The following is a 14,771-nucleotide window of genomic DNA, read 5'->3' on the forward strand; positions in this document are numbered from 1 at the left end:
TGATGGTTTCTAATGGCCTAGCATAAAGACTTTCTGACAAATAGGAATGCAAAAGTAGGCACGTCACATGTAAAGATAACCAATGACTTGGCCTTCAGATATATAATAAATGGGTTAAAATAAGTCAGTGTTGGCTTATAACTAATGATTTTAGTCTTGGCTTAATTCTGTAACTACAGAATAAAACAGACAAAAGTCAGAAAAGTCTATCCAAAGTGGTCTTGATGTGAGCTAATGTGAGTTTCCCATCATTGAAAATGCTAAAATAGACTTGCGATGGTCATTTGTTAGGGATATTATGAAAAATATACAAGCATCAGGTCAGGAAATTCTACTGAATGCCCTTCAAAGTCCCTTCCATTCTGGATATTCTGAAATTTTTAATATTTATTTATTTATTTATTTATTTATTTATTTATTTATTTAGAGACAGAGCATGAGCAGGGGAGGGGCAGAGAGAGAGGGAGACACAGAATCCGAAGCAGGCTCCAGGCTCTGAGCTGTCAGCACAGAGTCTGACGCAGGGCTCAAGCTCACAAACCGTGAGATCATGACCTGAGCAGAAGGATATTCTGAAATTTTTAAATCACTGCACGCTCGCACACACACACACACAGTTATAAAATGCCTGCCTGAAACAGACTACGATAACAAAAAAATCTTTTGCTGGACAAAAATAAAGGTAACTATTATTTTTCAAATAAAGAATGGATTATTTACTTTCAATAACATTTAGAATACAAATGTGAAACTTCAATAATCTCTGTATGCAATCTAAAATAATGAAGATATAACACTCATTCAAACAGCATTATTTTATTTAGCACCTACACATCAGAGAAATTCTAAATGCCAGGGATACATAAGTGCATTAGTGTCCTACTGCTGCTGTGACAAATTACAAGTTTAGTTGCTTAAAACAACACAAATTTATTATCTTAAAGTTCTGGAGGTCAGAAGTCCAAGATAGGTTTTGCAGAGGTGCCAGGAGAGCTGTGTTCCTTGTGGAGACGCTTGAGAGAGTCTGTCCCTTGCCTTTTCCGGCTTCTAGAGACTACTGCTTTCCATGGCTCCTGACTGTATTACATTAATCTCTGCTTCCATTACCATATCTCCTTCTCTAATTTTCATGCCTCCTTCCTCCCCTTACAGGCAACCCAGTGATTGTATTGGGCCCACCCGAATAATCCAGGATAATCTCCCCAACTCAAGATCCTTAACGTCATCACGTTTGCAAAGTCTCTTTTGCCATGTAAGAAAACACATTCACATATTCTGGGAATAGAAACATGGACATCTTTAAAGGATCGTTATGCTGCCTACTATAAGGAATGAATAAATGAGATCCCGTCAACATGGGGTTATAATCAAGTGGGTGAAACAAGAAAATAAATATACAGATATGTGACGTAATGTCAGGTAATCACCAGGGCTATGAAGAGAAACAAGGCTGGGTAACGTGCTATCTTACAATATAGCTTCATTGATGATGTATTTTTTTTTTAGTAGGAGAGGTAGAAAATAAATTTTAAGCATCTCAAGTTTGAGACACTTCCAAAGGGAATGAATAGTCATGAATGCCACTGGAAGTATAGGATTCTAGATTTCTGTGGAGAAGTTGTGGAGAGTGATTAGTGGTATCTATTTACCAGTTTTTATAAATGAACACCCAGATGAAGAGATACACAGAGCAAGGTCTGGGAAAAGTCCCAAGTACAGGAGCTTCTGTCTCCTTGAAGTTGGGGTGCTCAGCATATAAATATTATAGCCATGGGCCTATGATCACTTGGGTGGGGGAATCAAACAAGAGAAGAGTTGCAAAGACTTCAAAAGGCAGGAAGAGAAGGAGCAGGAAAGGTGACTAGTGGCTCATGACGTGGGAAGGGTGGTGATCCAAGTGATGGAAGACTTTCAAGGAGAAGGAGGGGTCACCAGGACCAAGTCCTGTAGAAAGCCTGAGATAGATGGATCACTGGGGCCGTGACACAAGCAGAATGGTGGGGCCAAAAATTTAATTGAGGTGGATTCAGAAGAGTGGAAAATGACGAAATAAAGATTGAATATAGGCAGCTCTTTTGGGGAGCTCTGCTTTAGAGGGGAACAGAGCAACGAGACAGGAGCTGGAGAAAGAAGAGGGATCAGATGAAGTTTTCCTTTTTAAAGATGATGGAAAAGATCTAGTAGCAGAAGGAGAGCATTGATGTCACAGGGCCGTGAGGTGATAGCTACTCAGTGAATGAGTTGGCTAGGCAGTGCTGAGTGCCCTGGAACTTTGTGTAAATACACTTAAGGTGCAATCAGTCAGCATGACTGTCTAGTCAAAATCAGTTGCTTGGGTGTTGGGGCAGAGTAGGCAAAGAAATAGATTTAACCAGGTTGAAAATTTCTGGGTGAGTACAACAGAGGGAGGAAGGGACAAGAGCATGGCCGTAATAATGGACTACAGAATCTGAGGAAAAGGAGAGGGACGCAGACACAGGAGGTGGGCAGTGACAAGGCAGGAGGCTCAATGGATTGGAGACCCTTTTAGAGTTGATGAATTATCAAAATTGGAGGACTGGAGGAAGTGGTGGCCAAAGAGTAGGAGGCTTTACACTGAGTTTACCATCAGCACAAAGGATTCAGACAGTCACTGGGTTCATCTGAGATTCCTGACAGAGAGAAAATGGCTGTCTTTCAGAAGTGACTCAGAGTGTTGCTCTATCTTTAGCTCTCTCCTTCAGATCAGAAGCCTGTGCTAACAGGAGTAGATAAACCAATCAGGAAAACAGAAAAAGGAGCTACAGAGTCACCCATGTGAGATTGTCACAGGACCACAGCACAAGATTCATTCGCAATTTCTAAAATTGCTAGGAAGGAAATCCTGAAGGAGGTAACCACATCTCTTCTATTGTGTACATCTGCACAGCGTATTGTATAGCCTTGTAAAAACATACCCACCTGTGCCAGTCTTACTGGCTTAAGAGTATCTCTTGGATAAAATCAGAGAATGTCATGTGAAATTTGTGTCTCCCAAACTAAATTGGCTGAGCTGACAAAGACTTCTGCTTGTCCCTTGGGAGAAATCATATGTCTTTTCTTCAAAGAAAGAGCCTTCAGGCTTCAGGGATAAGGTTTTACAGAGGGTTTTGATTTTTTTCTTCTTCAAACCAAATTGGAAATTTTGTTTTTGTCAGAAGACTTGAAAAAAACACATCCCCATGCAGCTATCAACTATAACATCTGAATGTTTAATTCAATCCCCTTGGAAAAGGCAGCTGTGGCAACAAATCAACTGTCTGTCTTTGTCTTTAATCTTCATTCTCATCTCTAGAGAAGCTTATTAACTTTGAAGGATACACGAACTTGCAGGATACAACGAGGACATATAAAATCTGTACAAAAACGGCCTTATACGATTTACCTCTTACATGATTAGGCAAACGCAAACTATGACACTTCACTCTTTGTTTAAAAAAGGTGCGTGCATGTGCGTGTATCTAAATTTTGAGGCAGGTAATAGCTTATATTATACAATGATGTGTTTCTTAAAGATATTTTATATTCAAGTATTACATCTTGGAGAAAATGGAAGTTTGACGTGGAAAGCCATATTTGGTTTAGTTTCACCCACATGTCTCAAAAGAGCCATCTGTTCACCTTTTAGAAAACTGCCCTTCTCTGTGTGCACAACAGCAACCAAGAGAAATTCAAACATGAGTGAATAAGAAATGCAACCTCACTGCAATCCTAACATTTCTTTAGGTAGGCTCCATGCCCAGCATGGAGCCCAATGTGGGGCTTGAACTTACAATCCTGAGATCAGGTCCCAAGCTGAGATCAAGAGTCAGATGCTTAACGGGTGCCCCATTACTAACATTTTTGGATGAATCAGTAATCCTTCTCTTTTATCCAACTAGTAACTGTCTTTTTAAAAAGTGCCAACTATGCTTTAAAATTTTCAGTAAAAATGTATAGAGAATAATAAAGCAACCTTAAGAAAGAAAGCAGACCCTTTTCTGATCTATCTTCTTTCCTCTCCCTTTTAAAAGATAACACTATCTTGAATATGTTATCTATCATCCCAATTCATGTCCCTTTACTTTTTACCACATCTGTAGACATCCCTAAATAATAGTACAGCTTTTGCATGTATTAGAACTACACATTTAAAAAATGCAATGCTACTGTATTATATCCTTTTAGAACTTTTTGTAAATCAACAGTTTTTGATTTGTCTATGGTGATGCAGCCAAGTCTAGTTCACTTTCACTGTCAAATACTATTCTGCTGATCGACTAATCTACAACTTATACATTCTTTGTACTCGCATTAAGGGTTACAACGAGCAGTCTTATAAATGTCTCCTGTATACAGGTGCAACCGTTTCTCTAGACTGGAAAAGTCATAGTTTTACCACATATTTTCTGAAATATTACCCAGACTTATTCTCATATGAGAAGACAATCTCCCCTTTTTTACAAAATAAGTATTTAATTGTTAGACATTTTAAATTTTAACAAAATTATGGCCAGGAAATGGAATTCCATGGTTTTCATTTCACTGTGCATTTCCATGATTACTGGTAACTTGAGTATATTTTATATGTATATTATCATTCTTCTGCAAATTGTCTGTTTAAACCCTCTGTCCACTTTTTTTTCCCCCCTTAATACATTTTATTTTTTTTTCCAATATACGAAATTTATTGTCAAATTGGTTTCCATACAACACCCAGTGCTCATCCCAAAAGGTGCCCTCCTCAATACCCATCCCCCACCCTCCCCTCCCTCCCACCCCCCATCAACCCTCACTTTTTAATTGGTCTACCTCTCTTCTTCCTAATTTAAGAGTTCTTTATACATTCTGGATACTAGTACTTTGTTGTTTATATGTATAATATGTCTCCTACTCTGTGGTTTGTCTTCACTTCTATTTTATGGGATTGTCTTTATTCATACAAGTTTTTGTTTTAAATGTAGTCAGACTTGGTAAATCTTCCTTTGTAATTTTTGCATTTTGTATTGTGTTTAAGGAATCCTTGCGCACTAGGAATGTATAAGTATATTCTCCTGTTTTCTTTTAGATGTTCTGAGTGTTGTTTTTTGCATTTAGGCCTTTAACCCCTCTGGTATTGATTTTGTTTGTGGCTAAAAGTAAGAAAATAATCATATATTTTTTCCCAATTAGCCAGTTGTCCCAGCAGCATCTACTGAACAGTCTATTTAGTGACCAGTCCATCTTCATGTGTCTGCAAAGCCTGGCCTTTCACGACCGACCATCTGTAATTGTGTGGCTCTGTTTGTGTGCTCCCCATTGTGGGCTCTCTGTCTCTCCCTGTAACAATACCACATTTAGAGCTTAATGAATCTCCAATCCTCAAATTTCTTCAAAACTGTCCTGTTCCAAAAATTGGCTATTTTTGGCCCTTCCTCTTCCATAGGAGCTTTAAAACCAACGTTTTAGGTTTCATTAAAAATCTTACTGGGAGGAAAATAAATAAATAAATGTTAAAAAAAAAAAAAGCGGGGTGGGGGGCACCTGGGTGGCTCTGTTGATTGAGCATCCGACTTCAGCTCAAGTCTTAATCTCAAGGTTTTTGAGTTCGAGCCCCACATCGGGCTCACTGTTGTCAGCACAGAGCCTGCCTGCCTTGGATCTTCTGTACCCTCTACCGCCCCTTCCCAGTTTGCGCTTTCTCTCAAAAATAAATAAATCTTTAAAAAAAAATCTTACTGGGAGGTTTACTAGAATTGCCTTGAATTTGTAGATTTATTCGGGAGAATTAACGTCGTAATGACATTGAGCCACCCTATCTACAAACATGACATTCCAAAAATGCCATGTAATGTTTTATTAATTTCATGTTAATCTGTATTCTCTGTATCATTTCAATCTTAACATATGTGCCTCAAAAGCAAATATATCACTACCATGTTAGTATCATAATAGTTATTCAGACAGTGCCCAATTTACGATGATGTTTCAAATTACAATTTTTCAAATTTATGATGGTGTACAAGCAATACGCACTCAGTAGAATCACAATTCAAATTTTAAATTTTGATCTTTTCCTGGGCTATCAGCATACATGGGGTATGATGCTCACTGGTGATTCTGGGCAAGGGCAATGAGCCACAGCTCCCAGTCAGTCACACAATGTCAACGGTAAACACCTGATACACTTTCAACCATTCTGTTTTTCATTTTCAGTACAATATTCAATAACTTACATAAGATATTCAACAACTCATTATAAAATAGGCTTTGTGTTAGATGATTTTGCCCAACCGCAGGCTAATGTGGAGTTAGCACAATTAAGATAGGCAAGGCTGAGCTATGATGTTCGGCAGGTTAGGTGTATTAAATGCAGTTTATTAGGATGTAACAGTGTTGGGAAGTCGAGAAAGATCTGTACACAGAAAGCCAACCAGATCAAGTCAAAGTATATCCTCAAATAACCATCCTCAGTATTTTTGTGAAACATAAAGCTATCCTAGAATCAGGGGCATTATTTGGAAAATGTTTTTGAAAAATTATTTCCTGAGCTTGCTTATTCTCAGAGATAAATAATGCCGTTTCCTTCTCACAGGCTCTATTCTCTGTTGCTCAAAACTCTTCAAGTGCCAGATTCAAAAGAAGTGAGCTGTGTGTTAAAAGTCATGAGATAATTCTTTTCAATTGTACACACAAAGTAAATCATGCTTTGCTCGCTTGAATAAGACTTTAGCTCCCTTACTGTATTTGTTTTTTTAATGCTACGAAGAGGCAATTTTAAGACAAGAATTTATCCAATCATTTAACAAAGCTACAATTCAGAAAACTGGCAAGCTTTACAGAACATCTTTTAGAGAGCAAATATTGTATTTATTTATTGTTCTATTCATCATGTAGCATAATGTGAATATTATAGTACAATTAACAATAACTGTGATTATAACAGTTATATATATTCGCAGCTGGGTATGAGAACCACTCTTCTGTCTATTTATCATTCATTAAACCTTTCAAAAAACAGAGAGTGAAAGCTTTCTATGAGAATTCAGTATACACAGTGTACATTGTATTAGTTGACTTTAATTTGCATCTGCTAAATAGTGAAGTCTTTCCTTATCTTCCCCAAATAGATGAAATTTGCCCCTCATTTAAATCTCTATAAAAATTCAATTTTACTTCTTAAGACAATTAACAATTTTTCCTTGCATTTCTGCTATTTGTAACATCATGTAATTTTCTATGCTATAATATGGTGGCCATGTGAATGGGACATCAAGTCACACAGACCGTTAACCCTGTATCTTCTGTGTATTAACCGTATGACATGGGACAAATTACTTGACCTGTCTAGGCCTTAGTTTCCTCATTTATAAAATGAAGAAGACAATATTGAACTACATCATAAGGTTGTTGTGAAAATGTAGGTAAAGAGTTTAATACAGGGGCACCTGGGTGGCTCAGCTAGTTAAGCGTCCGACTTCGGCTCAGGTCATGATCCCGCAGTTCATGGGTTTGAGGCCCGTGTCAGGCTGAGAGCCCAGAGACTGCTTTGGGTTCTGTGCCTCCCTCTCTCTCTCTCTGCCCCTCACGTGCTCACGCTCTTGTCTCTCTCTCAGAAATAAACATTTAAATAATAAATAAATAAGTAAATAAATAATATAGAAGAGTTTAATATATAGTTTGTATTCACTTACCTACCATCATCAGTATTATCTTATTATGTCCTGTCCCAAATCTTATACAATCTAAATTACAAGCTTCTAGAAGGGCAGAAGCCATAGCTACCTTTCTTTACACAGTGACACTTCGCTGAATAAGGTGTAAGGGTCACATAAATTAATAAAATTTGTTGAATTAAAGATATTTTTCTATCCATTATACTCCAAGGATTTCTTTTATACTCCTCTTTATAAGTCTGGTTTCTCAAATGAAATAATAAGCCATATAAGGGCTGGTTGCATTTCAATAAATAAATGAATGAACCATAGTAAATAAATGCTATCTGATGGTAAATGAGTAAGTATATGCTGCATACACATGTAAAATTAAAATCACTGTTTGACAAATCAAAATAAAATATTAAGACATTTGCAGATGTAATTTTTAAAAAGAAAACAAACAAACAAACAAACAAACAAACAAGGTTTCCATTGTCAGGCAGTTGCCTGAAAAATGTATGTAATATTTTTAAAAGAAATTTAGTAGGCAAAGATACAACACCTATTTAAAAACATGGTCTCTTCATTTTAATGGATAAAAAATGGTTTCCTGATTTTAATACAGGAAGCCAATCTAACATCAAACATTTAAATGTATGAATCTCATCTAAAATATTTAACCCCTTGATGAAGATTATATAACTGGACGTAGTTGAAAATTATGGCATAGGCCTCCAGGAAGAACAGCTTATGAGTAGACTATCAGTAACAAATATTTCATTATAAATAACTGAAAATAAGATGCTATGATAACAGTGTACTCTTTGATAGAGATACAATATTTTTCTTTGCTACATTTTTGTGTGTCGAAAGATGTGGGTGTTTCCCCCTTTCTTATTTTGCTGGTGGAAGAAATCCAGAAGCCAAATACAATAAAAATAATGACTGCATTTATAGACAAAGATTTTTTTTTTTCTTTTTAACTAATTACCATGGGGGGAAATGGCTTAGGAGAAATAACTTTCAAATACTGTGACAAAACTCACTTTCTACCCCTAGACACTGCTGAGTAAGCATTAAGGTCTCCCTTCCTGTCCCATCATGCCTAAGTCAGAGTCTCCAAGAGTCCCAACAGCTGTGGAAGTCCTTTATTGGAGATGTGAACTTTGAAACAACCGATGAGAGTCTGAGGAGCCATTCTGAGCAATGGGGAACGCTCACGGACTGTGTGGTAATGAGAGATCCAAACACCAAGCACTGCAGATGCTCTGGGTTTGTCACATATGCCACCGTGGTAGATGCAGCCACAAATGCAAGGCCACACAAAGTGGATGGAAGAATTGCAGAACCAAAGAGCGCTCTCTCAAGAGAAGATTCCTAAAGACTTGGTGTCCGCTTAGTTGTGAAAAAGATTGTTGGTGGCATTAGAGAAGACATTGAAGAATATCACCTAAGAGATTATTTTGAACAGTAAGAAAAAGTTGAAATGACTGACATCATGACTGACAGAGACAGTGGCAACAAGAGGGACTTTGCTTTTGTAGCCTTTCATGACCATGACTCCGTAGACAAGACTGTCATTCAAAAATACCACACTGTGAATGGCCACAACTAAGGAGAGCCCTATCTAAGCAAAAAAAGGCTACTGCTTCATCCAGCCAAAGATGGCAAAGTGGTTCAGGAAACTTCGGTGGTTGTCGCGAAGGTGGTTTCGGTGGGAATGAAACTTTGGTCATGGAGGGAATATCCATGGGTCAGGTGGCTTTGGTGGCTATCAAAGTGGTAGTGGTTATGGCGGCATAGGGGATGGCTAGACTGCATTTGGTAATGATGGAAGTCATTTTAGGGGTGGCAGGAGCTGCAGCGGTTTGGGTAACTACAACAATCTTTAAATTCTGGACCCAGGGAAGGAGGACATTTTGGAGGCAGAAGCTCTGGCCACTATGGTGGTGGAGGCCAATACTTTGCCAAACCACGAAACCAAGGTGGCTATGGTGGTTCCAGCAGCAGCAGTAGCTATGGCAGTGGCAGAAGGTTTTAATTACTGCCAGGAAATCAAGCTTAGCAGGAGAGGAAAGCCAGAAAAGTGACAGGGAAGCTACTGGTTACAAGAGATTTATGAACTCAGCCAAGCACAGTGGTAGCAGGGCCTAGCAGCTACAGAGAAATGTTTTAGACAATACTTATGTGTATGGGCAGAAAAGTCGAAGACTATTTGTGATTAATTATATACAGGTTGTTTTACTGTCTGTCATGTGGACAATATAAGGCATTCCAAGAAAGGGTTTTAATGTAGGGTGTTTTTGTTGTTCTGTTTTGTTTTTTTGCACCCATGCTGCAAATTGCTAAATGCAATAGTCTGATCATGGTACTGAGTCAATGTGTCTTTTTAAAAAAGGGGTGTGTAAAGTTAGCTTACTCTGAAGCCACCTTGGTAAACTACCTCAATAATGTAAAGTTAGAATTCCTTCAGAGTGATACCAGGTTCCATTTGAGATTTATTTGCGATGTGCCTGGACATGGAAGCCACAGTCTCCAAAAACTTTGTGGTAGTTGAACTGACAGTTAATGTGTTGTGACCTGGAGTTCATGGTGAAAGGGTCACCCAAGGAAAGTCACAGAGTTTATTTAGTGATTAATATGATTGTTGGCACATCCTATGCAATATATCCAAATTGAATTATGGCATCAGATAAAAGTATAGATGGGACTGAAATTTATGTATCATCCATTATCATGCACAATTAATAAACGACTTAATATCCTCCTGGAAAAAACAAATACTATCATAAAATTCAAACATACTTTTCACAGGTGCCATGAGTCAAAGAGAACATAAACCAGATTCTCTGTGTAAAAAGAGTGGTTAGCAACCAGGATAATCTGTGTGCGGACGTGCACTCCCACACGCACACACACGAAGAGGCAGGAAGTTCTTAAAGAGGAAGCTGTGCCACCACTAAAGCAGGTCCAATACTTACAGCCGTCAAACATGACCAGTTTTATCTGTTCCATGTTTTAGTCACAGTATGTATCAGATAACCAGTATCTCTCAAAGAGAACAGTCTGCTAATGATCCCTCTGGAGGAATGGGGTAAGATTAACGCTGGTCATCTGTTCATCATAATCACTACAGTATTTACTACAGAGTGAAGTTTAGGGATCGCCCTGTGCGACCTTATGGCTTGATCAATCAATTAAAGATTCTCAAATCTATATCTGGACTGGATGCTCCATACCCAACCGATGTCTATTTCCTAACTTGGTAAACATGCCATTATTTAGCCAGCGGCTCCAAATTTAAGATCAGCCACCTCTTCTTCATTCCCTATGTTACTGGTCTAGACCAAGAACTCGTCACTTTGTATCTGGATTACCACTGCAACTGCCCCCTAATTTTCTATGCCCCCAGTCTCACCTCCCTCTTCTCCCTCCCTTAACACATTTTCAGAGTATTCTGAAATTCAGATTTGCTCATCACTCTCCTGCTTAAAATCCTTCACTGGTCCTCCAAAGATTCTTAGGGTGAATTCAAAAAGCTTCAAATGGTATTCAAGGTCATTCACGATCCAGCCAACCAGTAATGTCCACAGTTTTCTGAATTCACCATCCCCTCTCAAGCCTTCTGGTCTATGTAGAAACTGAGCTCTGTCCTTGCTCCCTGTATCAGAAAAATTCTTAAAGAATCTGCTCAAGTATCAGCCCTGTTTTGGAGGTTATTTCTGATTAAAGTTTCTGTCCCCAATCCTAATTTTCTAGTCTGCACATACATATGTGTGCTTGTGCGCACACACACACACACACACACACATTCCTTATTTAGCCACTCTGCTCATGCACTCCCATAGCAACTTAGGCATATATCACTATTTTTGGACTTAGTCTTTCATCTGTACATTCTCACTGCTTGGTATATAACAATGCTCAGCAAATGTATTGAATAAAAAGGAAAGAATAATCTATTCTAGCTGTCTCTTTTGCTCACCCTTCCCCTTGTAGTCACTGTTCAACTCACTTCACACTGGCTTCCACCTGTATTAGTCCATCAAAAAAGCCCTCCAAATCTCTGCTAAACTCATCAAACATTTTCCAGTCCTTCTCTTGGCTTTCAGCTATGTTGATATTACCATTTCCTTGAAACACTCCTCTCTTGGCCGCCAGGATACTACATGTTCCCATCCGTCCCTGGGCTCCAGCCTTCTTTTCAGTCCCTCAGGCATATCAGCTCCCCTGCGAGCCAGTCTCTACACACACAGTTCCCTCTGTCTAGGACCCTCCAGTACTTCTAACCCTCTCATCTCAACTTCAGCTAAAGCTTCAGATCAGTGTTTCCCATATTTCAATGTAAATCTTATTAAAATGCAGAGTCTAACTCAGCAGGTCTAGGATAGGACTGGAGAATCTGCATTTCTAAGAAGGTTCCAGGTGATGCTCAAGCAAACCACGCGCGGACGACATTTTGAATAGGAAGACAAGTCAAATGTCTTTGCAGGGGAATGTTCTGTGATTCCACCTTACCCCCCACACTTGATGTAGTCAAATGCCCCCAATTCATACTCTGACTGTACCATGTAATTCCCCATGAGAGCTGTTGCTTACCATTATAACCTACATGCATCCTTCTCCCCAGACTCCTGCTTCCACTAGGACCTGGAACATTCATTTTTGAGAAATGAATGAACGATGCTTATTGAGCCCACTCCTCATAGGCCGAATCACTTCCCTTCATGACACTAACACAAGGCTCACCACCCTGAGCTCGAGTCCTGCAGAAATCCAACTCATCTGTGCTTAGTTTTTTGAGCAATCTTCTCTTCCTTCCCAAAGGTCACTCAATTGGGGCCTGCTGACCTATGGCCAAAGAGTAAATGGTTCCATATGTACTGGCCTTTTTATTCATCATAACGAGTGTGGTTTTGGCCACAGTTTCCATGTACAGTCGACCAGTACTCCAGATGCTCTTGTGCCAGGTATACAAGAAACAGAGTTAAAAAAAGCAAATTCTACTTATCATGGCCAGATCCAAATCTCCCGTCCTGGTGTGAGAAATATTTTGGCGCCAGCAGAGATAGAGGCAGGAGGAAAAGACAAAAACTTTTAGTACATTCTGATTTTTTTTTCCATTTAAAATTCATTGCTTAGATTCTCATAAAATCTCAATCCTTCTTGCGTTTAGGAAAAAAAATTGACTAAAAATGCTATTGGAAATATTATATAAGTTAATGGCTAGATACAAGAGCTAGAATATCTGCATGAAAGAATGGAAGAGCTTAACTGCGTAAGACACACGACAGGCAGGACCAACGTCACAGTTGCCGAGAGAACTGCCTGGAGGAAGTGCCAAAGCAAAAACTAAAAATAAACAAAACATAGTCTGAGATACAAACTCCACGGATGTCATTTCCGTTGACTAACGAATAGTTAAAATAGTACTAGCTCAGTCGCACAAATAAAAAGATGTTAACACTTCATTAAAATGTTAATAATACATCTCAGAGAAAATTGTTGCTCTCTAAATACAGAGTTTTAACTATACTTCAGAGAAGAGATAATTTATTTTATCATTTATTTGAGATTAATTTTTTTTCTCAATTCTGTTTAGTAAACCTATTAGTATACTCAATTTGAAAAATGGCGATGTATTTCTTTAATGATAATCTTATTTGCATTGAGATTGTTCGTGTCATTTAATTGTATACCAGAAAGTGACTGTTTTTCCCAGAGGTGGGAGTAAAGGCTGTGGCCCTCTGATATATTCATGCCCAAAATGTAAATAGCCATAGCTTTTTTTTCTTTAAGTGGATTTTATTTATTTATATTTGTTTGTTTATTTTGAGAGAGACAGAGCCATTGTGAGTGGGGGAGGGACAGAGAGAGAGAGAGAGAGAGAGAGAGAGAGAGAGAGAATCCCAAGCAGGCTCTGTACTGCCAGTGCAGAGCCCAATGCAGGGCTCGAACCCATGAAGCTAGAAGATGATGACCTGAGCTGAAACCAAGAGTCAGATGCTCAACCGACTGAGCCACCCAGGTGCCCCGGTAAATAGCCATAGTTTTATGCATTTATAATTCACAGAATACTCACACATATAAATGATTTCTTAAAAAAAGAACAACATAACTTTTTAAATAGCACTAACATCTTGATTTTTTTCAGTAATTTTACTGTGTACTGAATTATACAGAAAGTACACAGAATTTTCTAAAAGTACAAATCTGGGAGAGTACATTTCTTAGTCAATTTTTTCAAATTTTCCATTGATTTTCCCAAGCACACAATTGTCTTCACTTTATATTAATAATGCATTTCCAATTCTGTTTCAGATAAGAAATTATTGTAATTATTTATCATCCCCAAATTTCATTAAGTTATTAATTATTATCCCAAAGTTCATATTTCAGAATTTGGAATAACATTTCTCAGCATGGTAATTTGCCTGATACTAGACGTCACTTAAAATGAATTCATTTTACATAATATAATTTTACAGAATGGACAAAGTAGGGCACAGATCCACTTTACTGAACCTGAAGCTTCAAACAGAAGTGGTCCAAGTGAACCACAAGACGTCCCCACCTAAGGGGACAAGGTAAGACACTGTAACACAATTCTGTTACATAATGGCTCCCAAAGAGGAGATACGAGGGGGGTCTGAGGAGCAGAGAACGTGGAAGGACTGGATCCTTTGGAACTCTGTGATCTAAGAAATAATAACAGCAAGAGACAAAGAAAGTTTGGAGGAGACGGCTGGGATTCTGCAAATAAGTGTATAGTTGAAAAGGTGCCTCAAATCAATAGAAACAAACAAATAAAATATTCTGAGTTTGGGGAGACTTTCGAGCACTGCTCACAAGATTTCTAGCCCAGCAAACTAAGGATATTCACCAAGAAAACCTAGCTCCATTTAAAAATAAGTCAGTGGGGGGGAAAATATAATAAAATACATAAATAAATAAAAGTCAGTGGAAAACAGGATTCACTTAATAAAAATCACATGTAACCAAATCTGATGGAAACTGATGTTATCATCTATTCTACAAAGGAAATAAAACCTGCACACACCAATAGCATTAACACCACCAAAGAAAACTTACACACTTACAATTCCTGCCACAAAGAGTATCCTTTCTTAAAAAACA

The 14,771-nt window shown here is 38.3% G+C and overlaps 1 protein-coding gene and 1 pseudogene across 7 annotated transcripts in view; one reads left to right on the forward strand and one right to left on the reverse strand.

Moving 5' to 3' along the window:
• POC1B (POC1 centriolar protein B) overlaps positions 1-14,771 on the reverse strand; it is a 95,069-nt gene that overhangs the window by 11,943 nt on the left and 68,355 nt on the right. The gene's annotated exons all lie outside the window — the stretch shown is intronic.
• LOC122240405 lies at positions 8,413-9,859 on the forward strand (annotated as a pseudogene).

Source organism: Panthera tigris, chromosome B4 (genome assembly GCF_018350195.1).
Source record: "Panthera tigris isolate Pti1 chromosome B4, P.tigris_Pti1_mat1.1, whole genome shotgun sequence".
In the NCBI taxonomy this organism is placed as follows: domain Eukaryota; kingdom Metazoa; phylum Chordata; class Mammalia; order Carnivora; family Felidae; genus Panthera; species Panthera tigris.